Source organism: Helianthus annuus, chromosome 4 (assembly GCF_002127325.2).
Source record: "Helianthus annuus cultivar XRQ/B chromosome 4, HanXRQr2.0-SUNRISE, whole genome shotgun sequence".
Lineage (NCBI taxonomy): Eukaryota > Viridiplantae > Streptophyta > Magnoliopsida > Asterales > Asteraceae > Helianthus > Helianthus annuus.
In genome coordinates, this window is record NC_035436.2 from 26821206 (window position 1) to 26839183 (window position 17978).

The 17978-nt window shown below is 36.4% G+C and overlaps 1 pseudogene; it reads right to left on the bottom strand.

Annotated features, from left to right (window-relative positions):
- Positions 1-10320: 10320 nt before the first annotated feature.
- LOC118491642 lies at positions 10321-11373 on the bottom strand (annotated as a pseudogene).
- Positions 11374-17978: the final 6605 nt, after the last annotated feature.

Below are 17978 nucleotides of genomic sequence, written 5' to 3' on the forward strand. Positions count from 1 at the left end.
GAAAGGACCTGAATATATAGTGTATCTCAATGATTTTCTATCAATTTTTCATTGTTTTTAATTATGCATACAACTAATATAAATATTGTGTCGGTTCAGGCAATGGCCTTTTTTCTACTTCAACAGTTGGTCACGAAAAACAATATCGCACGTGTTATATAAAATTTTTCAAGTTAAGAAAACCTAGTTCAGAGAAAAAAGTTCACAAATGTTTCATTTTATAATATAATATAATATAATACTGCATTTTCAACTGCAACGCTATTAATCTTCACCGTCAATGTTAAAAAACATCAAAACTAAAACTTGCATTGCTAGAATGATATGTATCTACAAAAGTTAGCTACAATAGTTGAATGCATTTATTGGAGTTGGTGATTACTGGCATATAACCAAAATATTATAAGGGAAAATTACGAATTTGTCTTTTTAGCAACATGTTTTCAATTAATTTTGTCACTCTCATTCGTCCTTGGAGGATCTCTGAGCACGGGAGTGGTCTGTCGGTCTATCCGAAGAGTCAGCCAAAATAGAAGTGGTCTGCCGACGCACGGGAGTGGTTCGCGACGCACGGGAGTGGCCCGCGACGCACGGGAGTGGTCTGACGACGCACGGGAGTGGTCCGCCGACGCAGGGGAGTGGTCTGTCGGACACGTGTCAGCTCTAGGGACATGGACGCATCAACATAACATGCAATCTCTTCCTGTGCTAAGTGGTCCTTCCAAGGACGCAGGAGGGTGACAAAATTGAAAACACTCTTAGTTAAACAATAATTTCGTAATTTCCCCATATTATAATGTAGTTGATTCGTTGGGTGTGAACCCTGTACAAATAGCATAAGTTTGATGCTATTCGATTTTGCTTTATTGCGTTTCAAATAGAAAATCTTCCGTTTAATACTTGATTGGATAAAAATTGACTTAGAATATCCGTCCAATATAGAATCTATTATTGGCGGACCACCTTTCATATCATTTACAAATTTGGATCACTGACGGATACTGCAGTATTATCGTGTCACCAGCAGAACCACATGATCATGTCCATCTCCACTAGGCATAATGTCTATACAACTATTCAGGAAGTTAGAGAGAGAGATAGAAAAATTATGTCTGTATATATGTATAATTTTTTTAAACATGATTAGTGTATTTATTATTTATTATTTTTATTTTTTTATAATTATTTATTTTAATAATCAGGGTAAATTGACCAAGATAACCTCCTGTGGGGTCTAATTGGTCAGACTTAACAATGAAAATTAATTGAGTTAACGATAAATGACATAATGTATAAGAGTTTGTAAAGATAGAGTACGTTTTCTATAATTATTAAAGACAAATGACACAGTTTGCAATAAGTGATATACATAAAGGATAATTTTTATAATTTACTCATCCGAGTAGCGACGCCTTAATTGCACGCGGTTAAAAAAAATTTTGCCAACATCCATGATTGTCACTTATGAAGGTCGCATCTGAATTTTCTGAGGCACTTTATTTTCAAAATTGCCATAAAGTTTTGATAAATATTATATATGAAGGCAACTTAAACATATTTTATCAATTAAGAGAAGTCTAAGTTTTTCTTAAAATATCCAACCTTTTTCAAACGATAGAGCTGTTTTATTCTAATGCACACAAGTCACAACCATTTATTTAGCTAGTTCTCAAGGAATTCAATTCCCAAAAGGGTTTGTGGAGAACAGAGATTTGTTTACCCGTATATGTGATTTCAGTACGTTTCTGATTTCTCATCTCTAGATTACACTTTGTGGATATAGGTATATCCGCACAGTGATTTGTTTACCCGTATATGTGGTTTCAGTACGTTCCTTGTATCTCATCTCTAGATTACACTTTAGAATCATATGTTCTTGACCAAGTGTGCAGATTTTTTATAACCCATAAATGCGTCCCCGCAATAATTGAAATGTACTATATGCTTTGTCTCGACCTGAGTCTTCTTTTGTGTCTTGTTCGGATAACTTCTCGAGTTTCTGTCAATGACCTCTAGCTCAAGGTGTAGGAGAACTTGAGTTTTTCATTGAATTGAAATGTACTATATGCTTTGTCTCGACTTGAGTCTTCTTTTGTGTCTTGTTAGGATAACTTCTCGAGTTTCTGCCAATGACCTCTAGCTCAAAGTGTAGGAGAACTTGAGTTTTTCATTGAAGGCTCAAGTTCAATTCCCATTTGGTGCAGAAAAGCAGTGAGGCGCTGGTGGGCAGTGATAGGAGACTCAGGAAAAACTAGGTTCGATCCTTGAGTTAAATGGGTTTTACTGGTAATTTATTGTGTATAATTGAATTCTAGGGTTTTGAGAGAAAACGATTTGTGTTCTTGATTCAGAAAATTGGTAAATTGTCTATTCACTAATGTTTTACATATATACATGGCCGGTTACTAGAAACCGACATTACCTATGACATAAAAAATAATAAAACATCCTAACATAATATGTGACATATATATAACATAAACTATCTAGCTTATATCCTCTAATACCCTCCCGTAAGCTAGAGGGATGTGATATGTAGAAGATCTTTAAGATGAAGAAACTCTTTTGGCTGCAAAGCCTTTGTTAATATGTCTGCAGCCTGTTCTTTAGTAGTACAGAACCTCACATCGACCTCGTCATTTTTGATCAGTTCTCGAATGAAATGATACTTCACTCTAATGTATTTGCTTTTTCCGTGGTATACAGGATCCTTTGCTAGGCAGATGGTTGACTTATTATCACACAAAATTGTTGGAGGACCATCCATATGCATCTGTAAAGTATTGAGGATCCCTTTGATCCATAATGCTTGACATCCGGCCAATGACAATGCTATATATTCAGCTTCTGTTGAGGATAGTGCCACCACCTTTTGCTTCCTTGATTGCCATGCTATAGCCCCTGAACCGAGATTGAAAACATAACCTGATTTGCTTTTGCTATCATCTATACTTCCCACATAATCACTATCACTAAAACCAACCAGCTTTCCTTTGCTTCCTTTCGAGTAAATTATTCCATGATTCAACGTTCCTTTGATATATCTTAATATCCTCTTCCAGCTTCCCAGTGATTTCGATTTGGTTTTTCCATAAACTGGCTAATTTTATTTACAGCAAACATGATATCAGGCCTCGTATTTGTTAGATACATCAGTGATCCCACTAAACTCTGATATAAGTTCTGATTTACTTCTTCACTGGGATCATCTTTTGATAATTTAAGTCCATATTCCATCGGAGTTTTAATCTCATGACACCCTTCCATATTGAATATTTTCAATAAATTCTTGGCATATTTCTTCTGTGTAAGACAGATGTTTCCATTGTCATAGGTGACTTCCATGCTAAGAAAGTAGTGAAGGATACCTAAATCGGTCATCTCGAACTTACTTTTCATTGAATTCTTTAACTGTTCTATCATCTCTATGGAGTCACTAGCTAATATTATGTCATCTACATACAAGCAGACTATCATCCGCGTTTTATCAGTGACCTTAATAAAAAGTGTATGTTCATACACACTCTTTATGAAACCATGTGCTGTAAAATACCCGTCTATTCTACTGTACCAATCTCTTGGAGCTTGTTTTAAACCATATAAGGCATTTCTTAAATGGCATACCTTTTGTTCTTCTCCTTTTTTAACATAGCCTTCAGGTTGTTCTAAATATACTTGTTCTGTCAACTCTCCATTTAAGAATGCCGTTTTTACATCCATTTGATGCAGTTGCCATCCATGACTTGCTGCTAGTGCTAGAACTATTCTAATCGTGTCGAATCTGATTAATGGAGCAAAAACCTCTTGATAGTCAACCCCATATTTTTTACTATAACCCTTGGCTACTAAGCGTGCTTTATAGTTACTCACCCTGCCATGTTCGTCATATTTGGTTTTATATATCCATTTGACTCCAATAGGTTTCGGATTCTTCGGTGGGTTTACTAGTTCCCATGTTCCATTTTTGTGTATGGATTGTATCTCTCTATCCATAGCATCTCTCCATTTACTATCTTTGTAGGCTTCACCATAAGATATTGGATCAGCATCGGCATATAACCTGAAGTTATCTATATTGCTATCATTCATCTGTTTCCTTTCATATAAACCATTTACTTGTGTTTCAGTGAGAGGTTGTGAGTTCTGATATATTTCATATATGTCTCGAGTCCGCAGTTCTTCATTTTCTAAGGATGATGACGATGAATCAGCGTCATTTTGATGCTTCATTTTGATGAATGTTCTGTTCTTCTGTCTATCCGATGTAATGTATGTTTTCTGTTTGATGAGTGCTTTGACCTTCTGTTTCTTCACTGCTGTTGATGTTATCGATTTGATGATCAATCTCAGGTGCCATAATCTCTTGTGATACACTCGTCTCCCTATTTATTCTATTTTCACTTGAGTCATTCAGTTGAATATATGTGTAGTCTTTATTTGCTGAACTATCATCCCATTCTTGATTTTCATCAAACACTACGTCTCTACTAATAATGATTTTATTACTTACTGGGTTATATAATTTATACGCCTTACTGTGTTCGCTGTAACCCATGAAAACTGCCTTTTCTGCCTTTTCATCTAGTTTACCTCTATGCTGTTTTGGAATGTGAGCATAGGTAACACATCCGAAAACTCGTAGATGTTCGATGCTTGGTTTGTTCCCACTCCATACTTCTTGTGGAGTCCTGTTCGGTACACCTTTAGTGCTTGCTCGGTTTAATAGGTATGTGGCACATGCCATAGCCTCTGCCCAATATGAGTGTGATAAATTCTACGTTTTAAGCATGCTCCTACTAAGTTCCATAATGGTTCTGTTCTTCCGTTCTGCTACGCCGTTCTGTTGTGGCGTATAACTTGTAGTTAACTGATGATGTATTCCATTTTCTTTTAAAAAAGTTTGGAAATCATTACTACAATACTCTCCACCTCTATCGGTTCGAAGTGTCTTTATGGTGTAGTTAACTTGATTCTCAACCATTTTCTTGAAATACTTGAAATGGCTTAATGCTTCTGATTTTAGTTTCAGAAAGTATACCCAGGTTTTTCTCGAGAAATCATCTATGAAAGTGATGAAGTACTTGCATCCTCCTATCGACATAGTTCTCATGGGCCCACATATGTCAGAATAAACTAGTTGCAGCGGTTTGTCAGCATGCCACTTTGCATGTTTAGGAAAAGATTTCCTAGCATTTTTCCCAAACACACATCCTTCACATATATTATTTGTTGACCTGATCATTTTCGATAATCCTTTAACAGTTTCCTTCATTCCCATGTTGTGCAGTGTATTGAAACTTATATGTCCAAATCGTCGATGCCATAAAGTATTCATGTCTTGTGTTATAACATTACATACTCTTGGTATCAAATCCTGATTTAGATTTAAGGGAAACATCTTGTTCCCAGTCATCTTAATAGAACCGATACTTGAACCTGTTGGATCTTTAATAATGCATTCTTGATCAGCAAATTTTACTTCATATCCTTTTTGTACTAATTGTCCTACACTTAGTAGATTGTGCTTTAACCCTTGCACGTAGAATTCATTCGGAACCTTCTTGTTTAAACCTTTTACTTTAATTGAGACATCACCACATCCTAATACCTTCAGTTTCTTGTTGTCTCCAGTTCTTACTTCCCTTCTTTCGGTTTCATCTAGTGTAATAAATAAACTCCTATTTCCTATCATATGATTTCTACATCCGCTATCTGAGTACCAGCAATCGTCTTTGGTTATTTCCTCCATGTTAAATATCATAAACATTGTTGTTTCATCACATTTTTCTTCAGGATCATCTTCGTGTAGTAATGCATTCTCACCCCGGTTGTTTGTGTCTCTTTGTTGATAGAATCTGGCTGTGTGCCCTACTTTCTGACAGTTATAACATCGTATTAATGCATTAAATCTTCCTTTTCCTCTTCCTCGTCCTCTATTTCCAAATTCAGATCTGTTTTGCCGTGTTCGGTCAGTGTTATTACTTTGTATTTGGAATGCCTTTTCTATTGGAGAGTCATCATGTTGTTTCATCCTTAATTCGTGTGATTGAAGGATGCCTAACAGTTCTTCTGTAGAAATCGTTGTCAAATCCTTTGATTCTTCTATTGCCACCACTACCTATTCATATTTTCTAGTGAGACTTCGAAGGATTTTTTCAATGACACGTTGTTCAGTAATATTTTCTTCATTTAATCGTAACTGATTTACTATAACAGTTGTTCTATTCATATATTCTTCTACTGTCTCGTTTTCTTTCATTCTAAGTGCATCGAATTCACATCTTAGGGTTTGGAGTTTTACCGTTTTTACTCTTCGTTCTCCTCTATATGCCTTGTGTAACACATCCCATGCCTCCTTGGAAGTTCTGCACATTGCAATTCTTTCGAATACGTTTTCGTTAACCGCTTGGAAAAAAATATGCAGTGCTTTCTTGTATTTCTTGACTTTTTCCCTATGTGCATCCCGATCATTGTCTGAAGCATTATTCGGCAGATCATTATATCCTTCTTCCACCATAATCCAAAGGTCTTGTGATTCTAACAAAACCTTCATTTGAATATGCCAGTGGTAATAATTTTGACCCACTAATTTTGGAATCTGAGTCTGTATGCCTCCGTTCGTTGTTGTCATTGTTAAGATCGATTGAAAATCTGTGTTTTGGTATGAATTCGATGTTGTTGTTTGGATCGTTGTGGCTCTGATACCACTTTATTGTGTATAATTGAATTCTAGGGTTTTGAGAGAAGACGATTTGTGTTCTTGATTCAGAAAATTGGTAAATTGTCTATTCACTAATGTTTTACATATATACATGGCCGGTTACTAGAAACCGACATTACCTATGACATAAAAAATAATAAAACATCCTAACATAATATGTGACATATATATAACATAAATTATCAAGCTTATATCCTCTAATATAATTTACCATCGTGTGTTTACGGGCGGATGGGTTACTCGGTTTTCTCCGGAATTGGTGGTGGAAGACTCAGGTTACTCTCGGAGTACTCCGTTTGTCCAGTGTACCCCGAGAAAGCTCAGGATTAATTTGTTAGTCCTTAAAAAATAGTTGAATGTGTTTATTGGAGTTGGTGATTACTGACATATAACCAAAATATTAAAATGTAGTTGATTAGTTGGGTGTGAACCCTCTCTGCAAATAGCATAAGTTTGATGCTATCCGATTTTGCTTTATTGCGTTTTAAATTAGAAAATCTTCCGTTTAATACTTGATTAATATAGAATCTGTTATCAGCGGGACCACCTTTCAAGTTATTTACATCTTCATTCATGGATACAGGATCCGACATATTCGTAGGTGGATGCAGACTACATACTATATATCTATATATTTGTTAATGGCGACTTTATTGTATTAGACTACCGCACTCCTTAAATTGGAGAGACCTGTTGCCCTACTCCAGCCAGACTTAGAGCAGAACTCTCTGGCGTAACACACGGTGAGACGAAATCCGGGTAGGCTCAGGCTCTAATAGAGCCTGAGCCTAACACCTCTGCAAGGAGGCTATGCTCTATCTATTATTGTCTTATCCACCAAAGTGACAGAAGTAATAATTGAACATGAGTCTCCATTAAAGAACCCAAGTCACCCTCCCACTAAACCACAAGTGGTCCATACATACTATATATATATATAGATTTAATTATTTCATCTTATCTGTCCGCCAACTATGGATGCACACTACGAATCTTTGAGATTTTAGAGGTTTTGTCATTTACAGCCTCACATGAATCTGACGTACTTAAATTTTTTAAGTTATATATGTGTTGGTTAAGGCCTCCACTCAATACACAAGATTCACTTTTGTATGTATGAACAAGATGTAAATGTGTATAGAAAACAAGTGAAAAAAAAAAGAATATTTCTGTTACAATTAAAAATTCGGTGTATAATTCATTAAACTAAGATGGCTTTAAATGGCCTTGCATAAATAGAACGTGGGATTAAAAAACATTAAAATAGTAAAGCCCAACAAAAGTTCCGGTAAACATTAAACTTCTTTAGTGTCCCACAATCTTAGTCAAACCATAGAGCATTTCCAATCTTGAGCAAAAATCCACTAGATTCAAATAAATTGCATGCCTATGAACCGTTACCCGCACCGGTTACTAACCCGTAAACAACCGATTAATTCAATAATCTCCTCTTTAATCAGTGATTGTTCTCACCATTCATAAACAACAACACCAGATCACTTTCACCTTGAACCATCTCGACTTGTTCCGTACACCCAAACTCCACCTATATAACGTCCAAAGTCTTCTCGGTTCAACCCGAATCAAGTCTTCTCTGTTCAACCCGAATCAATTTCACCACACTTGTAATATCTCACATGGCATCCCACTGGAACCGTTCACTGACATCTTGACCTTTTAACGGACCAACGACCTCTTCTCTGTCCATCCAAAGTTACCCGATTTGAACTGCAACACCATAATGCTCACAAACATGTAGTTTCTCTGATCTCTTTGGTGTGTGTAAGGTGTGATATATTTTTATTGATATTTTAAGCCCATTTTACACATTAGTCAACTTTTAAATTTATAAAACACGATATTCTACTAACACTAAACACACACTGGGCAAGTGCACAGCGTAGTATAGCGTTGGTAAGATACCGAGGTCGTCAAAGGACACAAGAACTTTTAGTACCGATTTATCCTCAACGTATAATCGATCTAAAATTTTTGAGAAAAGGTTTTAAACATGAAAATAAAAACTAAAAATGCAGAAATAAAAATGAAATAAAAACAGATAGACAAGATAAATCACTTGGATCGGACTCGCCTTTTAAGTATCCTTTGATGATTTTTGCACTTTCAGACTTTTTAAAAGATTGTCTTAGTTATAGTAGTAGACTTCTCTTTTGATGGGGACATTACCCTCAACTCAGTGGTTTGGGTCAGCAAGGATACAATCCAAAAGGGTCGGATTAATGAAAAATAATTAACTAAGTTATTAATGCGAAAAGTGGTAGGTCCCTTTTTGAAGGTGACGTTAACCTCGGCTAAGTGGTTTGAGTCAGCAGGGATACAATCTCAAGTAGCTGTTTTATGGTATTAATAGTAGTTTACATATGAGGGGATCAAGCCATTAGCATCCCCACCATCCAATACTAGTGGGTATTGAAGGAGGTCCTAGTAAGGTTGACCCAGGTCCTTGCAGGATCTATACACTGAACAAGGCAAGAACCTTACTAAACTATTCCCTTAACCCCCGACCAGGTAGCCAACATATCTCTATATAGACCGTAGAGATATGAATGGTATAAATCTTTTACTTTATAGAGACAGTAAAGTAATGCCAAGACACCACAGACAAATGTAAAAGAAAATTGACCTTCAACATAAGAAGCTGGTTATTAAAGTCAATATACAAAACCAAATAAAAAGTGCCGAAAGATTAAAAATCAAAAGTAATACATAAAAGACTTGTCTTTACCAAGTGATGTAAGAGGCTTAGCTAAACATGGCGTTTGATTGGCAAGAACTCTTACGATCAATCTTGGATCCCGAGACTACTACACACTCTAAAGGTGGATGATGGATGATGGTGGTGGGTGTTGGTGGTGGAGTGGTGGCAAAGTGGGAGAGTAGTGGTTTACCAAGGGATGCCTTTGAAGTGAGCCAAACACCCCTATTTATAGCCTGAACAGAAGCACGGCCACGGACCCGTGTCCAGCGGACACGCCCTCGTGGCCATCCTTTTCTCTTCCTTCATTAAATGCATTTGTCAGCATAGGGCTCCACACGGCACGTGTTCAGCGAGCACGGCCCCGTGGGAAGAAGCTTATCTGTACTATCAAGATTTTGCAAGATTCTGCGTATCTTAGCGTTGACCACGCCCCATGCCGATGTCACACCCTGATTTCCGGTGGGCCCGAATGGGTACAATCGTGACGATAACAGTTATCACAATATGATAATATACAGCGGAAGTATTGGAATGAAATTATTAAAATAAAGCTTGAATGTATAAAAGAATTACAAGCGTTCGATACAAGCCCACAGGCAGGATCCAAATAAGCAGAGCTTTAGACATCATAGGCCTTAAGCCTCAGGAGTGCAAATTCCTTAGCCTTCTTTCTAGCAGACCCGTATTGCCAGCCTATTATGAGGTTCGGTACATTTTCCTTTATGAGCTTCTAAAATATATTTTAGACCATGACCAATGCCCCAGTTGGTCCTATACATGTGACCCGCTATAAGAAAAAGAATTGCAATAGCTAAATGATGGTGTGCTTATCTTTTCTATTTTTTTTCGTTGCAATAAAATATGATTGCGCTTGATTGGTTTTAATCGACAGAATCAAGTCAAACAAAACAACCAAAGTATAAATCGATGCTTATTTGGACGCAGTGACTGGTTATGAAATGGCATTGATAGCCTATACTCGTGTCCTAGCCCATCGGAGAGCTAGATTTGCCTCGATTGTTTGTCTCTTTCCTTCAGCTTTTCTCAATGCAGCTTCTGCTATTTCAAGAGTTTGCTGAGCTTCTTGTGGATCAATGCCACTATTTTTCTCTGCATCATTTACTAAAATAGTGATTTCATTATTACCTATTCTAGCAAAACCGCCCATCAGAGCCATCGTTAGCCATTGGTCGTTAAGGCGTATTCTCAAAGTACCTATATCTACTGATGTGGCAATAGGAGCGTGATTTGGTAATACGCCAATTTGTCCACTATTAGTAGATAAAATGATTTCTTTCACTTATGAATCCCAAACTATTCGGTTAGGGGTCAGTACACAAAGATTTAAGGTCATTTCTTTGAATTGCTCTCCATTTCTAAGTTCATAGCCTTCGTCGTAGCTTCATCGATGTTACCTACCAAATAAATGGCCTGTTCGGGAAGACCATCTAATTCTTTGGAAAGGATTAATTGAAAGCCTCTAATTGTTTCTGCTAAACCAACACATTTTCCCGGAGGACCCGTAAATACTTCTGCTACGAAAAAAGGTTGTGATAAGAAACGCTCAATTTTTCGGGCTCTTGCTACGGTTAAACGATCTTCTTCGGATAATTCGTCTAATCCAAGAATAGCTATAATATCTTGAAGTTCTTTATAACGTTGTAAAGTTTGCTTAACTTGTTGTGCAGTTTCATAATGTTCGTTACCAACGATCCGAGGTTGTAGCATAGTTGACGTTGAATCTAAAGGATCTACTGCTGGATAGATACCTTTGGCGGCCAATACTCATGATAGTACGGTCGTAGCATCTAAATGTGCAAATGTCGTAACAGGAGAAGGGTCGGTCAAATCATCTGCAGGTACATAAACAGCTTGAATAGAAGTTATGGACCCTTCTTTGGTAGACGTAATTCTTTCTTGTAAAGAACCCATTTAGGTACTAAGGTTAGGTTGATAACCCACAGCGGAAGGCATTCTACCCAAGAAGTTGGATACTTCAGATGCTGGTAAATACAATTAACCGACTCTTTGGGAAAATAGTTTTTCGAAAAGAGTTTTATACATATGGAAGACCTGTAGGTGATCCTTTAAAAATATCTTGGGATTATTCTTGTTACAAGATTATATACTGGATTAACCAATTGGGTTGTCCGGACATGGTATCATTAACCCCCAATTATATCAATTATCAAGTAATGGATCAAACCGTATTCTTACATTTTGCGCAATCATAGGCGACTTACTTATGTAATAACCGCCCAAAAGGCAAATTTGCCATCCCAAGTTTACACTAAAATAAGTCAAGAGTATTTACCTTTTTGCTAGCTTCCAATTAATAAGACTATATTTGGCAAAAAGCCGTAAGTCTAAGTATATTGACCCGAGTCCGATTATCTGGGGGTACTATAGTATGGAATGAAAAGATTTATTATCCGTTAGATTTGTTAGTGCATACGTCTGTCGACTTCGTCTTGTATCAAGTCTTGTCGTAGAATGTCAAAACAGGGCACGTAGTTCGAAATATTGTAATTCTGCTTGAAAGGGTTAATTTCGTTTGAATGAGGCATCATGTAATTCCGTGCGGAATTAAGTTCCGTTTGGAATGTTAATTCTGATTGGAACCGCTTCAAATGGAATCTCATGCCTATAAATACCGAGTTCAAGCGAAATTAGATAAGAACTTTTCCGGTCAGTGTAACGAAGTGCTGCCGAAGTGCCGTCTCGCTGTAATTTGTCATCTAATCAATCAGAAGGCAATTTATGAGTATATTGTGCTGAATTGAACTCGGTTTGACTGTTTCCGCCTTTCAAACTGAGCATAAACTCTTCTGATCGACTCATTTGGGTTTGAAAACGATCCTACAAGTGGTATCAGAGCTTAGGAGGAAGAGTTCATACCAATTCAGCTGCAATTTCTGGATTCTACACTTTTTTTTTTCAAATTGACTCTGTTTTCACAGTCAAAATGTATTGATTTTCAAGTATCATGTGCGCAATACTGTTTTTATAAACCGTAGAAAGTTTCAGAACTAAAATCAACCAAATACTTGTTCAAATTGACAATTTTCACAGCAAGAAGATGACGTCAGTGTATTTCCGCACGAGATTAGGGTTAATTCCGCTCTAGATAGTTAATTTCGTTTGAAAGTTCACACGGAATTAGGTAATTCCACTTCTGACGAGTAATTCCGTTTAGTTGGTCCGCACAGAATTAGTAATTCCGCTTCAAAGATCTATTTCCATTTGGTAATTCCGCACGGAATTATAATTCCACGTGAAAGTGTGTTGTTGTTAAAACGGAATTAGGGTATTTCCGTTTCTAGGGTAATTTTGTTTGAAAGGTGTAATTCCACACCAAGTGATTCCGTTTGAATCATAATTCCGTTTGAAAGGACTGTTTTGTGAAATTTTGAAAAAACGAAACATGGACGAGGAATTTTATAATGCCTTTGCTACCCCGATCACTGTGACTCAGCAGACGATGTTAGAAAAGGAAATGGGAACTATGCAAAAACTGCCTAAGCTTATGAACATTGAGAAATATAAAGGTTAGGAAGGACGGTTTGAAAACTGGGTACAAGCGAATTATTTGGATGCTTGGGAATGCGTTGAGACAAAGTATGTTAGACCGACGAACGATGATGAAGAGGAGATTGCGATTAAAGATATGGGTGCTGATGATAAGAAGAAATACAAGAATGAAAAAATGATGCTAAGTCTGCTACAACAAGCAGTGAAAGAGGACATCTTGGTCTTATTGCAACATAATGGAAGTGCATATTCGATCTGGAAAGCATTAAGATCTAAGTTTGTTGGTAGTCAAGAGATGATAAAGAATAAGAAATCGCTTCTAAAGAAAGAGTTTGATTTGTTTCGTGGTTCGAAAAATGAGAGCACAAAGCAGATAATTGAAAGGTATTGCAATCTGTTGGTAAACATGAGGAGAGTGAGCATCAATAAAGACAATGAGGACTTGATTGAAAAGCTAGTTGATGCTTTGCCACACGAGACATGGGGCACATACCTTATGATGCTAAGGAACAAGAAAGGTTTTAGCAATTTGACTCTTAGCAAGTTCATTGAGAAGATTGAGGCCCAGGAGATGGAACAGAGAAAGATCTCAAGAATGAAAGATTTTGACGGTGAACAAGACATTGGGCTTTATTACAAAGCAGGGTTGAATGACAAATCCACCAACATGTCACCGAAGGTTGAGACTGCTTTTAATGCCATGAGCTCATCTTGTAGTTCATCTAAAGGATCAAACAGCAACAAAAGTTTCTCATCATTTCCATCATTTGATCCGAACATTTCAACAAAGAAAAATGGCAAGAAGCTTCAATGCAACATTGTATTGAATCTTGAAAATGATCAAGAATATTCTGAAGAACTTGCCAAAAGTCATATGTCTTTGTTAGGGACTGTGTTAGAGTCTTACGGAAGTTTTGTTGCAGGTCGGATCGGGAATCCAATGCTGACTAAGGAGGATTACGATCAGATCGATGCTGAAGAGATGGAGTTAATGGATATAAAATGGTGTTTGGCAAGCGTATTGAGGAGAGCTGAGAAATTCAAACAGATCACTGGAAGAGATGATCTATGTGAGGCTAATGTCTCTACTTTAGATTTTGATAAATCTAAAGTCACTTGTTTTCGTTGCAGGGAAAAAGGACACTTCAAGAGGGAGTGCACTAATCGCGAAGCAAGTGGAGCTCAAAATCCGTTCAACAACAATGATTACTATCGGAAGGCCATGTACCATCAAGTTGCTCAACAATAAAATCAACAACAGCCATAAACAGCACATGGAAGAAATGTGATTGAAGAATCTTCAAAGAGAGCTTGTATGGTGAATCAAGATGAGAAGGAGTTATCAACAGGATTCAACTGGGACAAATATATATCAGCTGATGGTAAAGCATGTGTGATAGACCAAGACGATGAAAAGTTACCTGAAGGGTTTAGTTGGGAAAACTTCAGTTGGGATGATTATGATCCTAATAAAACTCTAGTTCACACAGCTTTTGTTGCTCGAATTGAAGAAGATAGTGATGATGATACTGAGTATTATGCAAAAAGGATGAGTGATCATTTGAAAATGATGGCAGAAAGTGACAGTGAAGATGAAAAAGCTAAACAGAAAAAGAAAAAGATCAAAACACCAGTTAGCAGAGATGATGAAGAAGTTCCAGTGGTCAAAAGAAAAGTTAAAGAAGTTCCAAAGTTCAAAATCAATGAAGATGTTGGTGCCAGAGAGATTCCTGTGAATTGTGAAACCTGTGAGATCATGAAGAAGAAAAACAGTGAGTTGATCAACAACATGAACAGGTTGAAGGAATCTTATGATGTGTTGAACAAAGCAATGAATATGTACAATGATACAAGTGAACAATAGGCAACAGCAATGAAGACACTTCAAGGAGCGTTCATGATAAAGCAAAAAGTTGTGAACAATTATATCGTGAAGTGTGCTGCTCTGGAACAAAAACTGGAAACTCAAAGAATAGAGAAAGAAAGAGTAAATCATTTGTTAAAAAGTTACTCATGTACTTCTTATGTCATTGACAGGATTTATCCAACTGTGGAAGGCATGAAGGTTTTTGAAAATGATGAAGTAACTGAAGAACATAAGGTCTCTGAAGAAAAGACTCCTGAAAAGAAGAAAGAAAAGAAGAAGGATACTAAAGTAAAGACATCTGGTAAGAAACAAGGTATCAGTTACAACAAGTGTCTGCCCCCGCTGGAAAATGGATATTTGCCAAGAAATCCAAATTCTGAAAGAGTCAAAAAGGCAACCAACTTACAGTGGGAGTCTGAACCTTCAGTAGAATTGCCAGAAAACATTGATGTCACGTTTACATCGTCTGACACTGATCAATAATCTCAATTGATGAAGAAAGTGGTGGATCATGTGTTAGATAACGATGAAACTGAGGAGTCAAATTCGGAGTCTATGTTGGAGTCAAAGTCTGAGTCAGACACTCTGAGTCAAACAGACAAACATGGCAAAGGAGTTTATAATAAAGAATTCCTGTTATCAAAATCTAATTTGGATGATGAAACCTTTAAAGTTGCATATACTTTGAATGATTCTGACAAATTATATTCTGATAAGGAATTTCCAATAAGAGGTGTCAAAAATGAACTGATCAAAAAGGTTTTCAAATTAACAGAAAATAATATTTCTGAAATAAAAGATGTAAATCTTTATGAAAAACCTAAAAAATACACGTCAAGAATTCAACAAAGAGAGAACAAGAAAAAAGGTTAAAGTTCTGGTTCTGGTTACCGAAAGAAACCAAACCATAACGGTAATTTCAAAAAGAAAGGTTTAGGATATATTCCACCAGAAAATCATAAAAATGAAAAATATGTTCGAGATTTTAAATCAAAGATGACATTTGTTTCAGGTACATCTTCTGAAGAAGAGAAAGAAAAGTTATTCAGAAAGCAGTCAAACAGAGATTTCCTTGCGAAGAAGCAAGATGAGATGAAGACTGTTGATCAGAAGAAGGAAACTCGAACCTGTTTCAAGTGTGGAAAAAGTGGTCATATTGCCATGAAGTGTTCACAGGCAATTCAAACCAAACAGGGAGTTTCTAAACTGAAAGAGAAAGTGGTTGAGTTTGAACCACCAATTGATAGAATAAAACTTTTCAAAAATTCAAAATTTGAAATTGGTGAATGTTCAAATAGGTTCTACAAGAGAAGGGCAAATTCTGACAACCAAAAGTGGGTTGTTAAGAAATCTGGTGATAGTTCTAGCGATGATTCTGATAGATCAAAATCAGAGGAGCTATCTTCTGGCGATGAATCTGATTCCAAAAAATCAGATGAGCCACAGGTTGAGGAAAAAGGTGAAAAATCAAATCCGAATGTGGACAATGTGAATTTTCCACCACTTCGGGCTGAAAGTTTTAAGAAGAAAATTGGTAAAGTTGAAATTTCAAACCAATTTTATTCTGATAAAAAGTTTTTTGATGTCGAAAAGGCCTTTAACCCCAAAGTGAAATATATCTTTGGAAAAATGATTGACAGAAAAGTCAAAGAGGTTAAAGAATTCTATGAGAAGAAGATAGGAGGTAAGAAACCGAGTGTTGGTAGCTCGGTATCACCCAAGGCTGGTCAGGCTTGGGTGGATATTTTCTTTGACTAAATACCTGACTTGCCAGAGCTCCCAGGTTGGTAAGAGTGGAGCATGAATCGGCATCATTCTTTGTATATGTTTAGTTGATAATCTTACATGTGGTACAGAGGTTTGTTCTTACAATGTGATTAATCAAGGTCATTAATTTGAACTTCATACAAGTTGTTGATAAACAATGTGATGAGATAAACCCCGAACCTACAAGTGGTTTGTTAAAATCAACAAAACTAATTTTCCAGAAAAACTATTTTGATTAAAACAAACTTAAGTGTTTTGAAATCATTATGGAAAATAGTTTTTTATAAGGGGGAGTTCTGATTGTTTATGCCGAGTGGATGGCGAATTGAAGCAATTCACAATAGTTGTCAAAATTTCTTATATAGTTTGTTTTCAAATTTCTTTACATGTGTTTGCATTTTAGGGGGAGTAAAAATTTCAGAAAATCCAAAAACATTAGAAAATTTGAAAAATTCAAAAACATGATTAAATTCAAAAATGAGTTTTGTTGAGAAAAGAGGAAATGATAGTACATCAGTGGACTATCACAATACGCTAAAGAATTGTAAAGTCAAAAATGTGATAAACAATCTCACTGCGGATGTGTCAGTAGGTTTTTGCACATTCAGTAAATTGTTTTCGAGATATAAACCTAAAATTCAACTTGCTTATCTCGTGGGGAACATTTCTTGGATATATGGGTAACCCCCGAAATCTTGTTTGAAAGGTCCCTCTTTCTGAGATACTAGGTCTTTATACTCAGTGATATCTGGGGTATTATCCCGGGACTTCTGATTTTGCGGAAGCAATGGCCTAGTCCCCGTATAATACTTTGCATTTGCTTGAAATATAGCGCTGCCCTCAGTACAAAAATGATGAAACATTGAAAAATGCTAATCATGTGCTGTTGAAGAAAAGATTCTCTAAAGGGAACACACCAAAAGTCGAGCCGTCATCTCTCTGCTGAACGGAAGTTCTGACCTGAGCTCTCATGGTTTCGTGTTTAACCCTTTTACAGATATCATCTAGGTATATTCACCTGTAAGACTGAATATTGGGATCTGGATATGGGAGTATATTCAAGTAGTGCGACACACGAATAAGTTTAAGTCTATTAAAACACTAATCTCGTATCTCGAAACAATTGAACTTTGTGTGAAAATTTAAGAGGACCAGTATACTGACAATCTACGTGAATTGTTTAGAACTTAAAATGCTTAAAGCTTAACGGTGTTAGTGATTTTCCTCAAAAACTGATATGATCCTTTTACACAAACTCACAAAAAGATTGTTTGTAAATATTTCTTTATTGCATGTTTTTATATATAATCAAAAATTCCAAAAAGATTTTCGACAACTGGTGTTGAAGAGCTGATTTTCAAAATTCCAAGTGC